The following is a 20,149-nucleotide window of genomic DNA, read 5'->3' on the forward strand; positions in this document are numbered from 1 at the left end:
TGGAGACCCGAATTAAGGAAGAGTTTGCCAAGGCTGAATTTTCTAATTGGGAATCAGAAGGTCCAGATCGCAGTGTGAGAAACGAAAGACCCTTCTGGCAAGAAAAGATGTTTGTTCCCGGTGAGGAATTGCAAAATGAAGTCATTCAGCATTTTCATGACCACCCATTAGCAGGCCATAGAGGAGCAAAGAAGACTTTGGAATTAATCAAGAGAACCTTTATCTGGCCAGGCATGGACGCTCAGGTGAGGCAGTACATCGCCACTTGTGAGCCGTGTGTTAAGGGCAAGAGTTTGAGGCAGTCCCCGCAGGGCCTTTTAATACCGTTACCTGTAGCCCCGTCCCCCTGGCACTCAGTCTCCATGGACTTCATAGTAGACCTGCCTTCCAGCCAGGGGTATTCAGTCATTTGGGTGGTGGTGGATTTGTTTACTAAGATGAGCCACTTTGTCCCCTTGAAGTCTCTCCCCACAGCGTCTCAGTTAGCTACCCTATTTGTAGAACACATTGTTAAACTGCATGGGGTTCCAAAAGTGGTTATTTCAAATCGAGGCTCTCAATTTGTTTCTCGATTTTGGAAGGCTTTTCTAAAGGGTCTGGGAGTCGACTCTCGTTTGTCCACCAGTTTCCACCCAGAAACGGATGGACAGACTGAACGAGTGAACCAGGACTCAGAACAATATCTCCGGCTATATTTGATGGATCAGGAGGGGGAATGGCCCTCTTTGTTGAGTACAGCAGAGTTCGCGTACAACAATGCAGTCCATTCTTCTACTGGGTTTTCCCCATTCTACTTGAACTCAGGTCGGCATCCCAATATGCTAGTGGGTCGGGTAGACATTGAGGTCCCTGCAGCGGAGGAGGTGATACAAGAGTTACAGAAATCCTATCAGGTAGCCTCTTCCAACCTCAAGAAAGCCAAGGATGCTTACAAGGTGCAGGCAGATAAGAAAAGAAAAGAGAGTCCCATGTATGAATCTGGAGAAAAGGTGTGGATTTCCACTCGACATATGCGGTTGAGAGGGAATCGAAAGTTCCAACCTAGGTTTGTAGGTCCCTACCCTGTGGTTCGAATGATTAATCCGGTGAGTGTCAGGGTGGCTCTTCCAAAGTCCTTGAAGATCCACCCAACTTTTCATGTGTCACTGATTAAGAGAAACCCACCAAACTTCAGGCGTGTCCAACCACCAGCTCCAGTTCAAGTTCAGAGTTATGAAGAATTCGATGTTAAAAGAATCCTAGACTCCAAGCTCAAGAGAGGGAAAATCTTTTACCTAGTGGACTGGAAGGGTTATGGCCCCGAGGAAAGGTCATGGGAACCCAGCTGTAATGTTCATGCCCCGAGACTGGTCACCGAATTCCACAAAATTCATCCCCAAAAACCCAGGGAGGGGGCTTTGGTGGGGGGTACTGTCAGGACCATGCCGGCCCCCATTAAGAGACCTCCGTCTGTCCCTGCTGCTAGGGGAAGATTTCCTGTTTGGCGGCTGTTTCCACTCTGGGGTTCCCTTCAGAAATTAGCCCATGACCACTGTCTGATTGAGGCGTAGTACGCCTCCGGTTTGTGCCACCATTTGATAAGGTTAGCGTTCTAGCCTTTTCCAGCAGTCCACCATTTCCTAATCCCGCACGTTCTATGTGGCGCACTTCAACTGTCCCTTTCCAGCAGTTCTACGCCCTGATTTTGGCTCCTGTCAATTCTCCGCGTATTTTCCTAGTTTTGCCCCTTTTCCAGTCGGAATTTACAGAGACTTTATTTCGGAACCTTGGGAGCGTGTTTACGTTCCATTCCCGTTGGGTTTCTGCATTCCGGAGTGAAAGTCAATTGCCGCGTGCCAGTGTTCGGCTGTGCAGACTTGTTCTGTCAGCGTTCCTCGTCAGAGTTTCATCCCAGTGGGCAAGTACCTTCCCGCATATCCTCATATTGCGGTAAGAACATTCCATTTATTTAGACTTTGTTGGTGCTATCCTTGCCCTGTGCCAGTTGGTTCTTTCGTCTGCATCAGAGTTTTCCAGTCAGAAGTGAAGCCCGATTTCCTGTGCAGAACTATCACGGCTTTGGCACATTCAGAGTTTTCCTGAAAAAGACTTTTGAGAGTTTCAGTCAGCTTCTGTGGTTCGACAAGTAAATGAGAGTATTTATTATATGCATATGGTAATACTGTTGTCTAACACCTCTATTCATCGTATCACCATTTCCGCCACACTACACAAGCAACAAGAGTCTCCAACCATCATATGAACTTATTTGGACTCAGTAAGAGAGAAGCTAACTCCACACGTTAACCAGGTATGAGTGAAGAGAGAGTTGAGGGAGTGAGAGTGTGATTACCCACGTAGTGTTAGAACGTTAGTAATGTTCTGCTCCCTGTTGCAGGTGTTCCCCAGCTACTCATCCCAGAGGTAGTTACGAAGACACCAGTGTGGAAGACTCTCTTTGTTGTTTGTTATCCACTTCCCCTTTCCCTTCCATTCCTGGGCTTGGAGCAATCCGGGTGCAGGGGTGTTTGGGAATCTGGAAATTAGCATCGTAGAAGACGGGCCGCTCGCTCCCACGGAAATCCGGATATTTCAGGTACTGCTTCTGACAGCATGTGGTCAGTGTTCTATGTACATTAGAACCTTGATGACACAGCATAGTATTTTCACGATATCACAATTCTCTCTCCTTACGGAACCAACTATACACAAATATTTGAAGAAAAACATAAAAACTAATGATGTCCAATATCAGCACAAATAGTGAAATATGCATGCATGTGATAAAAGAATTTAACTCACATAGGGGCCAGATGTAGGTAAATGGCATTTACCGATTCGTAAATACCTAATTTTACCGATTCGGTATTTACAAATCGGTAAATGCTATGTAGGTATTTTTACCGATTAATTGACTGAATCTGTAGAATTTGGTAATTACCGAATCTGTAAATATCGATTCGGTAAAATTACCGAATTGACAAGGGGGACAGGGTGTCACTTTGACACCCTGTTGCACCCCTGATTCAGGCTTGTGTGCCATGTGACACACATACATGCCCTTAGGGCATGTCTGTGTGCCACATGGCACAGGTGTACATGCACAGATGTGCATGTACACAGGAATTCGTTATTTACCATGCAATAGTATTACATGGTAAATAACGAATTCTTAGGGGCCTGTGGCACTGTTTGCAGTGCCACCTACATATAGATTTACCGATTCGGTAAATTTACCGAATCGGTAATTTTACAGAATCGGTAAAGTTACCGATTCGTAAATGATACCGAATCGGAAAATATACCGAATCGGTAATTTTACCGAATCGGTAACTTTACCGATTCGGTAAAATTACCGATTCGGAAAATAAGAAGTGGTAAAAATGAGTATTTGAGATGTAGGGAACCTTAGAAATACCGAATTCGACTGAAAATCGGTATTTAAGGATCTGTAATTACCATGAATTCAAATCAGGTGGTAAACAGGTGCAAGGTATAAAAAAGGCCCCAAAATGCAACATTTTCTCAACAATGGCGGCATTCTATGTCATTGCGAGGCGGCTACGCCTACAGGCTGAAGGTGAGAGGGTCTGGAGGAGGGAGGAGCAGGTGTACAGAGAGAGGATCACTCTATTCCAGCTAACTGACCCAGAGATCCTGCAGAGGTACAGGCTGGATCCCCAAACCATCCTGGACCTAATCAGGGACCTCCACCCACTATTGGAACATCCAACCACAATGGCCCACGCCATCCCACCCCATGTGCAGGTGCTGTGCAGCCTACACCTGCTTGCATCTGGAAGTTACCAGAGTGTGGTTGCTGCGGTAGGTGGGGTGTCCCAGAGCTGTCTGTCACGTTTTTTTAATAAATTCCTTGATGCCATGTTGCAGAGAATGCATTTATACATCCGCTTTCCTGCAATGCATGCAGAACTTCTAAGGACAAAGACAGACTTTTACCAGATGGCGCATTTCCCACACATCATTGGCTGTATTGATGGTACCCACGTACCAATACGCCCACCAGCTGTACAGTACATCTATCGGAACCGCAAGTCCACCCACACCATCAACGTACAGGTGATCTGTGATGCAAAATACGTGATCACTGACATAGTAGCCAAATTCCCAGGGAGTACCCACGACTCCTACATCTTCCAAAACAGTGGGATCTACGCACGCCTGACTGCGGGGGAATTCGGCTAAGGATACTTGCTAGGTGTGACACTGTTTGGAAATCACTTGAATCGTTTACAGGTGGATGTGTGTGAGCATGTGATTAATGTCAATTTCTTATTACTAATAGAGGACAGTGCATATGCCCTCCGGTCCTTCATCCTCACCCCCTACCTCAACCCAACAACATAAAGTCAGAGGAGATACAACAGGGCACACAAAACAACTAGAAACATTGTGGAGCGCACCTTTGGCATGTGGAAAAGCAGGTTTCGCTGCCTCCATAAAAGTGGAGGGGCCCGCCAGTACACACCAATCACCTGCTGCAAAATGATTACAGCCTGTGCAATGCTGCACAACCTGGCGGTCAAGAAGGGCACAGAAGTGGAAATCTCAGATTATGAGGACCATGACGACGAGGATGCCGTCCCTGAACCACACACATCTGGAGGATCAACATCAACTGATGGCAGACACAGACGGGAAGAGGTCACACGCAACTATTTTTAAGTATGTAAGGAGACAAAGACAGGCATAGTATGCTACAACACTAGTTTAATTTTGTAATGACGTTGGTTTTTAAAGCACAAAAGTGCAACAAAAAGCATTTAACTGCAATGCTCTCAGTTCTGTTGAAGTTCACCTTGAACTGTGAAAGTTATTTCCTTGCTCGCTTCCCAGTAACACTAGTAGGTTGTTCAACCTGCTCACTGTCTTGCTGGCCTGTGGCCTCAGCATGGTGCCTGCTCCTCCTAGTTTCAGTTACAGGGGTGCTTCCAATGCTGCTCCTGCTCGTGCTCTCCTCACTGATAGGCACATCCAGAGCAGCTGTGTGTGCAGTTTGTGCATTCAACAGCGCCTCAAGAGCACTGGTCATCACTCCCATGCCCCTAGTGACCTCATTTGTGTTTTGTGTCATGGCCTCCTGCATGTTGGAGCTCATCCTGCATAACAGGGATGTGGCAGTGGCCAGGCGGTTGATGGCTGTACTTTGGACATGTGCACGAAGCCTATCCCTGTCCCTTGCAGCAAAATCATTGTCTAGTTTTGTGCATAGTAGCTGCACCGAGTTGTTGATTCCTCGCACCCCTGCTGCCATCTCCTTGTTTACCTGTACCATCTCCTTGTTGACCTGTACCATCTCACTGATGCCCTTTCCTATCTCTCCAATGTTACTATTCAGGGACCTCAGCTGTTGTTGGCATGCCTGGATGGCTCTTCCCTGCATCCTTTGTATCCGCACCATGGTCCCCTCCAGAACAAGGAACACACTTTGACCCTCAACTGGTGCATCTGCTGGCCTTTCTTTCACTCTGCGGCGTCTTGCAGTACTATGGCCCATCCCTGCACTGGCGTGTGTTGTGCCAGGGCTCACTGCTACAGGCAAGTTCTGTTGTCCGTCACCCTCCATGTCAGCTGCTACGGACTCCAAATCGGGGAGTGGACCCACCACATGCCTCCTGCCTGGTTGTGTTGGGGGTATCACATCATGCTGTGATGCTGGCATATCTGGTGATGACAGCAGGAGTGGGGACTGAGATCTGCTAGGGGATGCCAGCAATTCTTGGGCCATTTCTGTGTCTTGGGAAGGTGTATGGCTACTTGATGCAGCTTTCTCCTGTGGTACGTTGGGGGTACTTTGTCCTGCATCCTGACTCTCCTCCCTCTCAGGTGGTGTCCCTTCAGCCTCCTGCGAGCGCCTGCGAGACGTTTCACCTGTGGACATATGAGCGTACATTAGCTAAGCGCTACTGCCTCACAGTCACTACAATTAAATAATTATCACATTGGCCATGTTCTGCATGCAGTCATTACATGAACTAGTTGGTTGGTGTGCTGTATGACATGTCCTTACATTTCCTGTCTACATATCGCATCATGCATTGGCCCTGTATATTGCTAGCAGTACTGGAATTGGGTTCACTTGCCCACTAAGGGTACAGGTAAGGATGATGGTATGGGGGGGAATGCTGTGCATTTGACTTACTTTTTTTGCTTGCAGCTCTGGCCGAGCTGTCTACGTTTCCCAGTCCGCAGACGGTGTCTGGTTCTAGGGTTGAGGCCACCATCTCCTCCAGGTCAGTCAGGGGGTTGCTGGGTTCTTGCCTCTGCCTGTTTTCGATGCCTGCTTGTGTTGTTCTGCCATTTTCTTTTTGGTTTGGCTCCTCGGGTCATAAAAACGTTTTTTAAGGTCCTCTATGTCCCTGGTGGTCACCCCCACGGCATTCACTTTCTCCATGATGTCCAGCCAGATTTTTCTTTTGCCTGATTCAGCCACAGTGAGGGACTGCCTGCCAAACAATTTGCGGTGCACCTTGACCACCTCCTCCACAAGGACCTGCAGCTCCATGCTGCTGAATTTCAGTTTCCTCCTCCTCTCAGGCTACTCTTTCTCTTGGCTGCTTGTAATTTTTCACTTTTAAAAGTGCTCCAAACCCTTTCTAATGCTCCTGCACTCTGCTCAGCTCCAACTGCCTTTCCAGAAGCTTCTGATTAGTTGCAGCTGCCTGTGTAGCCACTTCCTGGTAAGGAGGGGGAGGGTGGTGGCACATGATTGGCTGCCTACTTGAGTTTCACTTTTGTTAGCTTTCCGATTCGGTATTTACCGAATCGGTATTTACCGATACCGAATCGGTATTCCCTATTCATTCCTGTGGGCCTTTTGGCCCATAGGAATGAATGGGAATACCGATTCGGTAAGTTCCGATTGTCAAATACCGAATTTTACCGATTCGGTATTTTTTACCGATTTTTTACCTACATCCCATTTTCCGATTCTAAAATACCGATTCGGTAAAATTTGGTATTTTAGCATCGGTAAAATCGATTTTCCTACTTCTGGCCCATAGTCTTTCAAGTACAATGAAGGTTTATGCATCCTAATATTCTTTCCTTGACTAGTACCAGATTAATTTCCCCCTTCTTTAGAAAATTGAGACATTCCATTGCTATCACGTGAATTGGCTTTCTCATTTCTTTTCTTTTTGTCTTATGTCTGATCCAGCATGAATCTCATAACTCTATTTAAGTTCCAAATTCTGCCATAATCAGTTTTTATAGCATTTTTGAAAAGTTGTATTACTTTGTAAATGTGATTAAACTTAGGCCAAGGTATACAGCCAATGGGTGTCTTAATTTTAACCATGTGCCTAACCCTAAAAGCACAAACCTTTACGTTTTTCTTTTTGCCAAAATAATGTTTCCTCTTCTTTTGTATCTCTAATTCTCTCTCACTCCACTCACATGGACCGTTGCATTTAGCACCCTTTCCCCATCTTACCCAACTTGGACACAATGGGCCCGATTCACAGAACTAACTTAAGACAAAATCCTAACCTTACTACCATTTTAGTATTCACAGAAGGCACTTACTCATTTTGGTATTCACAGAAGGCACTTACTCATTTCCGTATTCACAGAAGTTAGGAGTCCTAACTTTAGGACTCCTAAATGCCTTCTCTGAATACCGAAAGTCTTAAAATTAGGATTTTCTCAATTTAGTAGTAGTAAAGTTAGGACTCCTAACTTTAGGACTCCTAAATACCTTCTGTAAATACCGAAAGTCTTAAAAATAGGATTTTTCTCAGTTTAGTAGTAATAAAGTTAGGAGTCCTAACTTTAGGACTCCTAAATGCCTTCTGTGAATACCTAAAGTCTTAAAATTAGGATTTTTCTCAGTTTAGGAGTCCTAAAGTTAGGAGTCCTAACTTTACTACTACTAAATTGAGAAAAATCCTAATTTTAAGACTTTCGGTATTCACAGAAGGCATTTAGGAGTCCTAAAGTTAGGAGTCCTAACTTTACTACTACTAAAATAATAATAATAATACAGAATTTTGTAAAGCGCGTGCAGTTACCTCAAGAAGAGGTGTCCCGGCGCTGAGTGTGCAGAGCAAGCAAAAAAGACGTAATGAGACAGAAGAAAAAAGGAAGCTCATTACTTAAAAAGCCACGTTTTCAGTAGCTTCCTAAAAATAGCTTCAGTCAATTTTTTATTGTATAAAATTATTAAAAATCATTACAAAATGCATTTTCATCATCATAGAACATAAAACACTTATATAATGTTAACTATTAGAGACTGTTAGCCATATGAAAAATAAATATCATGTATTTCAATTTGATACTATGATTCCCTGTTCAGCTTGCTGTAAGAGGGATTGGGCTTTCATCATGTATTTAACTCCCCTGCAGGCCAACATAGGAGATGATCCATCTAGCCATCGAATTACAGCTTGCCTACATGTTCGAATGTTCAATTTATTAAAAATGTTCTTTAAAAGCCATCTCCTCAAATCCTTAAGCACCGGGCAAACACATAGTAAGTGAATTAATTTTTCATTCTGATATCCACATAGACGACAATAAGGGTCAGTGTGACAATTTTTCCAGGATGGTAACAAATCCTTTGAAAACTGTAAGCCTAGTCGATGTTTTATATATCTTTGTTTTAGGGAACTATTGAAGTGGCTTTCCAGATAGGTCTGTGGCTTTATCCCGCAATATGAGTTTATCACAGTCCACCCGTGTCGTCGTTTTGCGGTACTTGTTTTGTCTTCCAGATAAGATTCCCATTTGACCGCTTTGTTTACTATTTTGTCAAAAGTATATCTATCTGGCCTCGTGTCCCAAATTTCTTCAATTCCTATACAGTTCAGGGATTGGGTCAGGAAACCTCCCCAACTGTTCGGCACGTACAGTTTCTGCTGGGTATCGATTTCTTTCCAGCACAGGTTGTCCAATGAGCCGTCTTCTGACATTCGTGTTTTGTGACAGAGTTTTACAAAGGTTCCCATACTGCGAAACTTCTGATTCAGAAGACCGAATTCTAGACGAACCTGCGCCGGTGCTGACGATTTTGGGAGGTTTAGGACTGCCTTATATACCTTTGTTTGTAAGCTGTTTAACAGCCCTGCTTCTTTGCCACACCAGGTGGCCAATGCGTATGATAAAGTGGGTAGGGTTTGTGCTTTTAGCACTTTCAGCAGATGTATATAATTTGGACAACTTAGTTTTTTTTGTAGTTGCCGATATGCGTAGATCAGGGACTGTGCTTTAGCTTTTAGATCGATTTTGTGTTCTTTGTTAGTTTGTCCTCGCCCCAACTTCAGACCTAGGTACTTGTAGGATGTTTCCTCCTTTATTGGGGTACTATTTGCGTACCATTTGAATGTTGGCTATTTTGGATCCACAATGCGGACCACTTTGGTTTTGTCTTTATTCAGTTCCAAACATTCGTGTTCCAAATAGGTTACCAAGTTGTTAATCGACCTTTGCAAGCCTATTGGTGTTTGACTCAGAACGACAATGTCATCTGCATACTGCAGGAAGGGGATAGGAATGTTTGACAAATAGGGTGGATGGCATTCCCCGACCTCCATGTGACTGACGATGTCTCCCATGTAGAGGTTGAATAAACTTGGGGCCAGTACACAGCCTTGTTTTAAGCCTTGTTGTGTTCTAATTTCAGCCGTTACGCTGCTACCGTCTCCCAATTTTACTCTGGCCCAGGTGTTACTATACAAGGCTATAATAGCCTCCAGTAGCTTCTTCGGGATACCCCATGATCTTAATTTTTCCCATAAGCGGGTTCTGTTCACTCTGTCAAAGGCTGCTCGCAGGTCTATGAAACAAGCGTACAGTCTCGTCTTCCTTTTTTCAGCTTTTTCCTTTAGGAGAGCCAGGGATATCAAGTTTGTTAGTGTGCCAGTCCTTTTCCGGAAGCCAGTTTGAAACATGGGTATTATATTCGTGTCTTCCATCCAGTCTTGGAGAAGTGATAGTAAACATGACCCATATAATTTTGCCTCAACATCCATCAGCGAAATCAGCCTATAGTTTCCTGGCTCATTATGGTCACCTTGTTTAAAAATTGGGTGGATTATACTCCCGTTCCAGGATCTTGGCAGTTTATTCTGGTTGTAAATTGAATTAAAGAATGGTGTCAAGTATTCTGCCCAGAATTCAGGTGAATGTTTGAAGATAGAGTTTGGAAGCCCGTTAGGACCCGCTGCACCCTCTTTTTTCAGGCGGTTTATTTTAGCTTTCAGCTGATCTGTTGTTACTAGGGTATCAGGCACGATGTTTACTAATTTTTCTGATTTACCAACAAGTATATTTTCAAGTTTCCCTTTGTTCCCAATTCCACAACCCAAAGTTAGCTTCAGACTTACTTCTGGTGGATTATGTCCTGTTCCTAAGATAGTTTCCGCATATTCGGAATTTCTAATGCAGGATTTGCACTCTGGTTTACAGGGCCATTTTTGACCATCCATCCTGTCGAAAAACATGTTTTTTACATGCTGAGTCCACTTGCTTTCTCCTATGCCAGCCTCCTGTGTTAGGGTATTCCCCTTTGTCAGTTTATTAATAATACCCCAAAATGTTCTGGCATTATTGTGTTTCCCGGCAATTAGTAATTTTGTCCACATTTCCTCTTGGTACGATGTTTTTGCGCTACTCAGCATGAACTTATATTTTTTCCGCATGACTTTCAATTTTGACTTATCTGGTTTTATTCCACTTTTTATCAATAATACCTGCTTGCGGACTTCTCGTGCGATTTTTCTTTTTTCCTCTCTCAAGGTGATGTTATACCAAGGCTGTTTCCCATTATTGAGTCTTCTCGAATTCTGATTTTTATTTGGGGGATTTCTTGTTACTGCTTCACATAGATGTTCCCATGTTTTTACCAGGTTTTCTTTTTCTTCCGATGTTAGTCTGAGCAGTTCATTTTTTAATTTATCCATTGTTGGTTTTATATCCTTACCTCCCCATTTCAGTTTACGTAGATTGAATTTTTCAGTATACTCGATGACGGTGTTTTGTTTTTCCGTCTTACTGACCAACATATTTATTTTGGTAATTAGAGGAAGATGATCGCTTTCCACACGTTGCTCCACCGAAAATGAGCTCACCATCGATATCAAGCTGTTGCTCATTATTGTGAAGTCTATTGTTGACTTTCGATTACCGCTTACAAAAGTTATAGGTATGCCACTGTCCACACTATCTTTCTTGTTCAGGATAGAAAGGCCCAGTTTTCCCAGAGCTTGAGTTATTTTGTCATCTTTTGTTAGATTGCTATTAAAGTCCCCTGAGATAATCATGGAGTACGACTCATGAGTACTTTGCAAAGCCCTGATCAAGGTTAGTAGTGTTATCAGTTTTTCATTTTTCTCTTTCTTTTCCGGGTGTACATAAACGTTAAGTACTAAAAGATTGCCAATACCTGAACCAGAGTCCAACTTCTCCGTAAGTTTTATTGCTTGTATCCAGTTTACCACAGTGTCCAATTCTTCCGCTTGCCATCTGTATTGTTGGGCGATATACGTTGATAAGCCTCCTCTAGGATGTCCAAATTTAGAAAGTTTTTCAGCGAGGACGTGAAACTCGACATAACCCGGGATAGAAGCTTGGTGCAGGTTCCAGGTTTCTTGTAGCAATATTAAGTCGTGTTGATCCAAGAAGTTTGCCGTTTCGTGGTCGTGCCCCATACTATTAAAACCATGAACATTCCAGGAACAGAGGTTGATCATGTGGGGGTTTGCCGCAGTGAATTCCTTTTGGTTACCGACTGTTATCCGTGGATGTAGTATTGAATCTTCTTTTAAATCACTGGACATATTAGGAACATTTATTGCTCAATACCGATGCCACCCACGACCAATCAGTAATCTGTTCCTGAGCACCTCCTTGCACCATTGCATTTTCGTGTCTCCTTATATTTTGTAATATTTTTTGTGGAGTTACTGAACGAGCTCCCTTTAAGCATGTTTTTTGGGAGTTCCCCTCTTCTATTTTCTTTTTACCCAGGTCTATGTTTTTTAGAAGTGGAAATGGATATTTTTTCCGTTCGTCCCGCCTCAGTGCTATGCTCCAGGCTTCAAATGACTTACTCATTGCAAATATTCTGTCAACTATGTCCTTGGATGACCAGGTGGTTAAGGATTCTTCTACCTCTAAAATATTTTTTGTGTGCTTAAATTCTACGGACAGAAGATCTTGGGATGCTATATCGTCCAGTTCTGGGATTTCTCTTAGAAGCCGCATTATATTACCTCTATTCAAGAAGTCTTGGCGCCCTGTTGTCTGGTATTCAGGTATGAATACCAGATTATTGTTTGTTTCTACTTGTGTTTCTGAGCTCAATTTTACATATTTTTCTTCTTCTGGTTTTGTATTTTGTGTTGTTTCACCTTTTACTTTTATTCTTCTCCCTTGACTCAGAGTTGTTATTGTTATTTCTTCATATGAATTGTCTGGTTTTTTTTTTATGTGGGTAATGAGTTCATTAATCCTGTCCGTGTTTTTGTCAATATTCGTATTTTGGAGTATATGGGTACACGTTATTTGTTTATTTGCTCCAAGGATACTGCAGATTCGTCCCTCTTCATTTGAGTTAATTTTTATTGGTGTTCTTATGTTTTCCTTTTCATCTGCTCTTTTTATGGATTGCTTTTGGTTGGTTTTGTCTATTATATTTTGTTTAGTATCCACTTTAGTTGGGTCATTTTGGGACCTTATGTCTTGATTTGCTTGTTTGACCTGGGGTGTTTGTATTTCGTCTGTCTGGTGAATCGTTACAATCTGATTTATACAGGCCTCTTGGTTTAAGACCCTTCCATCAATCTCATCTTGAGTCTTATCTTTATCCTGAGATCGTGGGATTTTTCTTTGTTTCTTTTTCTGGCTAATCAATTGTATAATCCCTTGTGTGTGTTTTGGTTTTGTGGAGGTTGAGAGGATTGGTGATTCTGTAATCCGGCTATTCCCACTCGCTACACTTGACTGGGTTGATTGATCTGGGGACATGCCTATATGCTTTGGAATTGTTACTTCAGAAGCTGGTTTCTCTTTCTTTGTGGTGGTATGGTGAAAGATGGGGTACGTATGAATGACTGTTGGAGGTTGGAATTTAAGTTGTACCCTCCCTTTCCTAGCGCGCTTTCTTTGTCATTTTGTTAACTTGACTTTAGTATGGATTGTTGCGCGTTTTTCGTCCTCTGTTTGACCTGCTTCATTATCAGATTTTTCTTTACTTAACTTGCTTGTCTCTTCCTCTACGTAGTTGTTTTGGGTAGTGTCTCTTGCTATGTGATGGCTCCCAATTTCAACGTCAGGTTTTATTGCCCCGGAATTGCTTGTAGTTTCGATGTTGTGTTTTGTATTCACTGATGATTGAACCGCCCTTAGAATGTCATTTAATATTACTGGTAAGTTTGACATATTATCCACTAGTTTGCCACATACACAGCTTGGCTGGATTGTCTCTTTGTGGAATCGCCTATCAGCCCTCCCTAAAAGCAGGGTTGCCATGTGGTCCAGCCTGGTATTTATACCTGAAATATGACCTGCAATTAGATTTATTAAGTCGATCTGAACGTCCATTTTATCTGACTGGAAGTTCAGTGCTTTAATTGCCTGGTCTAAGGTATTTAATAATGTTTTACTCCATGGGGTCTTATCTTCTTCTTTGGACGGTGTTTCCTGTACATCTGATTCTTCATCTGCCCTACTCATAGATGATATCATAATAGGAGATTCCTGGTTTAAATTGGTTTTAGACCATCCTTTAGTTGTATTTTGGCCTTTGTCCCCTTTGTGGGGGTTGACACTTGAATGCAATGGTGTAGATTCCAGCCTTCCATTACCACCTGGTCCGTTTTTCTGGTGTTTTTGAGATCTATAATTATCGTGCGGACCTTGGATGATCTTTTGGGATGCTTCTAACTGGGATTGGGTGTTTTTTTCTGTTCCTGTTTGTCTGTCTAAGATTATGTCGTCAGGTAAGGAGAAGGAGGTTGGCCAAGAGTCATCCTGTGCGGCATTTTGCCCGGCCGCCAAATTATTCCCCATTGTTGCTTCTTTCACCTTATCCTTTGTCTTTATTTCCTTATTTGATTCATGAGTTTGAGAGACATTCTTATTTATTTGGGCTATTACCACAATGGACTTGCCAGTGTTACTATTTTGCTTGGCAAAAGTCCGGGAGATTTGTTGCTGGTCTATTGGGTTGCTTGTTGGACTACTCTCACTATGAAAGCCCTGTGAATCTTTTTTCTTCTCCTTCATGCTATTTGTTTGTAACTGCACATTCTCTTTTACACTTGGCACTGGTGTAATTGGGCTAGGTTGGAGGGCTTCTTCCTTTGTTTGCCCGTAAATTGACGTCATGGGGTCCTTTAGATAAAAAAAAATTTGGATCCCAATATTACTTTGTTTTGAACTTGGGGTTGTTAGCTCAGGTGCCGACACTAGTCTCTCTCTTTGTTGTGCCATCCTCTTCCTTTTTCTACTTGACTTTTGTGTGCCCTTGTTCCTGTCTTCTTCGTCTTTTTTTGACCTTGCACTTATGTTGTGCCGGACTTTTCCAGATCTCATTCTTTCCCGTTTGTTTAATAAGGTCCGTCAGAGATCAGTCTGATTTGCGTGTTCTTGCGTATTTTTAGAACTATGGCTTCAAGATTTTTTATTTTTTTTATTTTTTTCCCTTCTTGGCTTCCTTCTGATTTGTGATTGTGGCTCGTTGTAGGTTTATATATATATATACCAGGCCTTCCCAAGCCTTCCACAGCACTAGTCAGGCCGAGGTCCCGGTATCTGTACCCGTTGTTCCACCTCTACCACTTCTGCTCCAATTTCCCACTCCCCCTCTCCCCCTCCCAAGCCTGTCTGTCCCTCTGAATAGGAATAGCTGCCGTCAGGGAGGATAGCAAGGTGTGGTTTGCGGAGTGTAGTATATGAGGCGGGGTGTCTACTGGTTTTTTGCAATTACTCCAAGTCAAAAATAGAATATCCTCAGAAGGAGCAATACTTCCTTTCCAGGATTATGACAGGATTATGACAGTAGCTGGCTTCATTCAGAATCCAATTAAGGGCGGGGTTTTAGCCTGTGACTGCGGAATTTTGGAAGTCAACTTTACCAGGTATATAGTAAAACCTTATGGAGCCCTTGTGTCAGCTATTTAACATGCAGTTAATCTGGTGTTAATCTGCTGTTAGTCTGCCAGTAGTCTGCCGCAGGTGTTAAGTAGTTCGTTAGGAGGGCGTTTCCATTTATTGCATGTTTGTCCAAAAGGGCGATTTAATAATCTTTATAAGAATGCGTAAAATGCGTGTAGTAAAATATTTGAATAAAATGCTTGTTATACGCATTTATATGTATTTAAAATGCATTTAAGATGCTGCCAATAATACAGTCAATGATACAGCCAGTGCGAAGATCTCCCACCCGTGAGGGCCTGCTGCAGCTGTAGCTGTAATCAGTAACCTGGTCTGTCAAGGTTTTCGTTTTTACTCTGTTTCTCCTTCACTGTTTTTAGTTCTCTGCTGCGCTCTACTGGTCACTGGCAGCAACACTCAGTTCAGTTCAAAAGATCGGTATCCAGTATCCAGTATTCAGTATTCAATGTTCAATTCCGTATGCCATAAATAAATTCAATGGAGCGGCCGGCATTCCCAGTGCCGAGTATAATATGGGGTGAGGATTGACTCGTACCCCCAGTCAGTTTGCAGATATATTGTAAAGCACCACAGTCTGTAGTAGCAGCCCGCCGTCCACTCCGACACTCCCTCGCCCTCCTACCTCGTTCACTTGCAGGCGTGGGGTTTTGTCCGATATTGGCAAACACAAGAGGCAGGGGGCAAAGCGAAACGCTGGCGCAATGAGCCTCACCTTGTCTCGCTGCCTCACCGCTGCCTCCGTATCCGCCTGCTGTCTGATGCCCGCGCGGCCCCCAGGCTTAACGCCTCTTACTGCCAGTTACTGCCAGTAGCTCGCACCAGGGGAGGCTGTTCTTTACCACGACCGCTGAGATGCGGATGGCGTTTATGGTGAAGGTGGCGGTGGCGTTGGCGATGGCGTCTTGCTCGCAATCTCAGCTGCTACTGCTTCGCTCCGTTCTGCTCCGTTCTGCTGTGCACGCTAGCGCCCTCCACTGGCTAAAAATAGCTTCAGATGGTGCCCGCTGTATAGCCAGCGGTAGGGGTTTCCAGGGCTTTGCCGTGCCGGCTGAGAAGGTCCTGCCCCCCCATCCGAGCACGCCTAACTCAAGGGACACAAAGCTGGAGCAAGGAGTTAGAGCGAAGATGTCTCGTCTGTGCATATCTAGGGAGTCGCACCTTCACGTAGTAAGGACAGGTTCCATGTAAAGCTCTAAAAGCCAAGGTTAGGGCCTTAAATTTGATTCTACTAGCTACTGGTAACCAGTGTAATCTGTACAAATGCGGAGAGACACACTGCTTGAATGGAATATGCTTTACCAGTCTCGCAGCCGCATTCTGAATGGTTTGTAACCGTTGAATCACATATTTCGGAAGGCCCAGGTATAAACCGTTAGCATAATCCAGCCTTGAGGTGACCATAGCATGGATTACCGTTTTACGGCATCCCTCTGGCAGAAGCCGGAGAAATTTTCGTAAGTTCCTCAGTTTACTTAAACATCCTCCGACCACCTGTTGGATGTGGGGCAGAAAAGATAAGCTATCATCCCACTGTACTCCCAAGTTTTTAGCCTTAGTGCTGGGGATACGCGCCGTGCCCATCTCAGTAGGCCACCAGAGCTCCGCAGAGGGGTGGGGGCCTTTCCCAAAGAAGAGCACCTCAGTTTTTTCGGCGTTCAACTTCAGTTTGTTAGTGTTCATCCAACTGGCCACGTCCCGTAGACACCCCTTGAAATTAGCAAATTCTGCCTCTGACACCTCCGAGTAAGGAAAAACTAACTGGGTGTCATCGGCATACGAAATTGCCTTGACACCCCAGTTAGAAATTAAAGTAAAAAGTGGGGCTAAGTAAATATTAAAAAGCAGCGGGCTGAGTGCCGAGCCTTGTGGTACCCCGCAGTCCAGCCGCCTAGGTTTGGACACAAAGGTCCCCAATGCTACCTTCTGGGACCTATTAATCAAATAGGAGTGAAGCCAGCTGAGCGCCTGGTCCTGTATTCCTACCTCCACCAATCGATGCAGAAGCCTTCTGTGGTCAACCGTGTCAAAGGCGGCCGATAGATCCAGGAGCACCAGCATAGGAGATGCCCCTGAATCCAGCGACCATCTAACTGACTTGGCCACCTCAATCAGGGCGGTCTCAGTACTGAAACCTGCCCTGAAGCCCGATTGGGTTTCATGCAGGATTTTATTGTCCTCCGTAAACCTATTTAGTTGCCGTTGGATCAAGTTCTCCAACATTTTACCAGGAGCCGCCAATTGTGAAATTGGTCGCAAGTTGCTAAGATCCTCCGGATCTCCATTCAATTTCTTTTTCAGAGGGAGAAGTGTGGCATGTTTCCAACAATCCGGAAACACTCCAGAGGAAATCGATATGTTCCACACATGCTGGAGAACGGGCTCAATTGATTCCGCCATCAGACTCCAGAGCTTAGGTGGACAGGGATCATCGGGAGACCCGGATTTACAGCTTTTTATTTCTTGCAGGGCGTCAGGTAACGAGATCGCCTGGAATTGACATAGGAACACCAGAGGGCAAATGGTCTCGGCCGCATCCTCTTTTTCCGTGGGTCGTGGCAAGGAGAATGAACCGTAAACTTTCTTAATTTTATTATCAAAAAATTCCGATATGCTATCACAGAGTGTTACCGAAGGGACAACCTCTGTCTCAATACATCTGGGTTTAAAAAAAGACTGTACTATTTTAAAAACTTCTTTGCTTGAGTGATTTGCTTGCTGAATGGAGGTGGCAATAAAATGTTTTTTAGCCTTTCTTATTGATGTGTGAAGTTTACGAATGGCTGCCAGGTTGCGGGCACTTGCCAATTCACAGTAATTTGCCCTCCACAGCCATTCCAGTCTTTTACAAGCTGATTTTTCTGCCTTCAATTCCTCTGAGAACCAAGGGGCCGAGGGGGATTCCCTCCGTGACAATATTCGTTTAACTGGGGCAACAGCCTCCACCATGTCACTAATCCATTAATTCACAGCATTAGCATCAGTATTTGTATTCGCGGTTAGGGGCGGGGGGTTCCGGGCTAGGGATGGACCAATAATTTCTGGTCTAAATATTTTTCACTGTCTCTGCAGAACAGAACGTTTTCCCCCCTCCAACCTTCCTCCCAGTGCTATAATAGCGAAAGGAATTAGGGCATGATCTGTCCACAACAATGGCTGTGGTGCCTCCACTGACATATCCCTGATGTTGGAGAATTTTAAGTCGAGCGTGTGACCTGCTGTATGCGTGGGCCCAGTATTCATGAGTGACAGGTTGGCCGCGCTTAGAGTGGAAATTAGCTGCTCCGCTCGGGGGCAATCAGTTCCATTAACATGCACATTAAAATCCCCTACCACTAAAAAATGCGGGTGGAGGAGAGAACATTGGACAATGATGTCCATAAGCGCAGTTGAGTTCTCCTCTGAACAATCCGGGGGTCGATAAATAACAAAACCCGCCAAGGATTGTTGAGGGGAAATTTGGAGACAGAAGTGCAAGCCTTCCACCCCTGCAATCATAGTCGGTGCTGAAGATGTAAGTTTGTACCGGTCTTTAAGAATGAGGGCCACAACCCCACCCCTTCTGTTTCCATCTCGATTAGAGAAACACATTTTAAAACCTAGGGGCACAGCTAAGGAAATGGCAGTCATGTTATGGTCATTCAGCCAAGTTTCTGTCAGAAACAGGGCATCCCACTCCCCACTTTCCAGCCATAGCCAAATGTCCCCAGCATGTTTTGACAACAATCTGCAGTTCAACAGGCCTGCTTTAAAACTACAGGCCAGAGGACCAACTGGGACTTTAGGTTTGTATGTACCGAGGGTCATCCCACAATGCAAGCATACCTGAGATAAGGAATCTTTCAATAAATCCGTCCTACCGGCTTTACATGGCCGTACCGGCCTCAAAGACAGTAGGTCCTCACCTGTCCAAGTAATCCTTCCAATGTCACTCCCCGACCGGGCAGCATAACTGTCCGAGGCCGTATTCCGGTCGTGGACGGGCGTAGACGGGCTTGCCTTTGGCGCGCCTTCGGCGCGCCGTCGGCGCGCCCGCTGCGCCCGTCCACTGCGCGGCCGCCTTCCCATCTACATTTAAGGGCGAAAACCCGGATATGAGACACCAAGAGGGGGAGGAGTCGCATCCCTCCGTTCAAGCGGCACAACAGCCATGACGGAACAGGGACCGACCAGGTAAGTGCAGGGGGAGACAGTGTAAAAATACAGTGTGTAGGAAATCTGTCAATCGACTTCACACACGCAGTTTAAAAATTATTCCGAAGCTCCAAATGAGTCCCAGCAAGTTAACATACAAATTGTTAAAAAGAAGGTCTCGCAGTTATCAGGTCAACCAGCTGCTGCCAGCTTACACAAATCACCTCTCACTCTCAGCGCCCAGCTCGCGCTGGTCACACCAGCGTGGCCGATAGCCTTGGCGTTTTTATAGGAAATGAGGGGGAGGAGTCGCGTCCCTCCGTTCAAGCGGCACAACAGCCGTGACGGAACAGGGACCGACCAGGTAAGTGCAGGGGGAGACAGTGTAAAAATACTATCAATCTAAATTGAAATAAAATCAAATTTTAAGACTTTCAGTATTCACAGAAGGCATTTAGGAATCTTAAAGTTAGGACTCCGATTTTCTGTGAATACCGAAATGAGTAAGTGTCTTCTGTGAATACCAAAATGAGTAAGTGTCTTCTGTGAATACCAAAATGAGTAAGTGCCTTCTGTGAATACGAAAATGGTAGTAAGCTTAGGATTTTGTCTTAAGTTAGTTCTGTGAATCGGGCTCAAAATCTTACTCGGAACACTGCCCTTAAAGAGTTCTAAAGAAGTCCTCCCAATGAAGGTATGTGGTGACATGCAACAAGCAATGGTTCTCCCTTGCAAAGAATTCTTCCAATCACAACCGTTAGCCCAGGCCAACTAGATGCTCTATTTCAGAGTCATATTCAACCTCTTATAGTACCATTGATTATAGGATGATAAATGGAACTCTTTTTGTGTGCAATACCAAAAATGTTCAAACCTACTGGAACAGAACTGAGGTCTG

The sequence above is a fragment of the Lissotriton vulgaris genome, chromosome 5, assembly GCF_964263255.1.
Source record: "Lissotriton vulgaris chromosome 5, aLisVul1.2, whole genome shotgun sequence".
NCBI lineage: Eukaryota > Metazoa > Chordata > Amphibia > Caudata > Salamandridae > Lissotriton > Lissotriton vulgaris.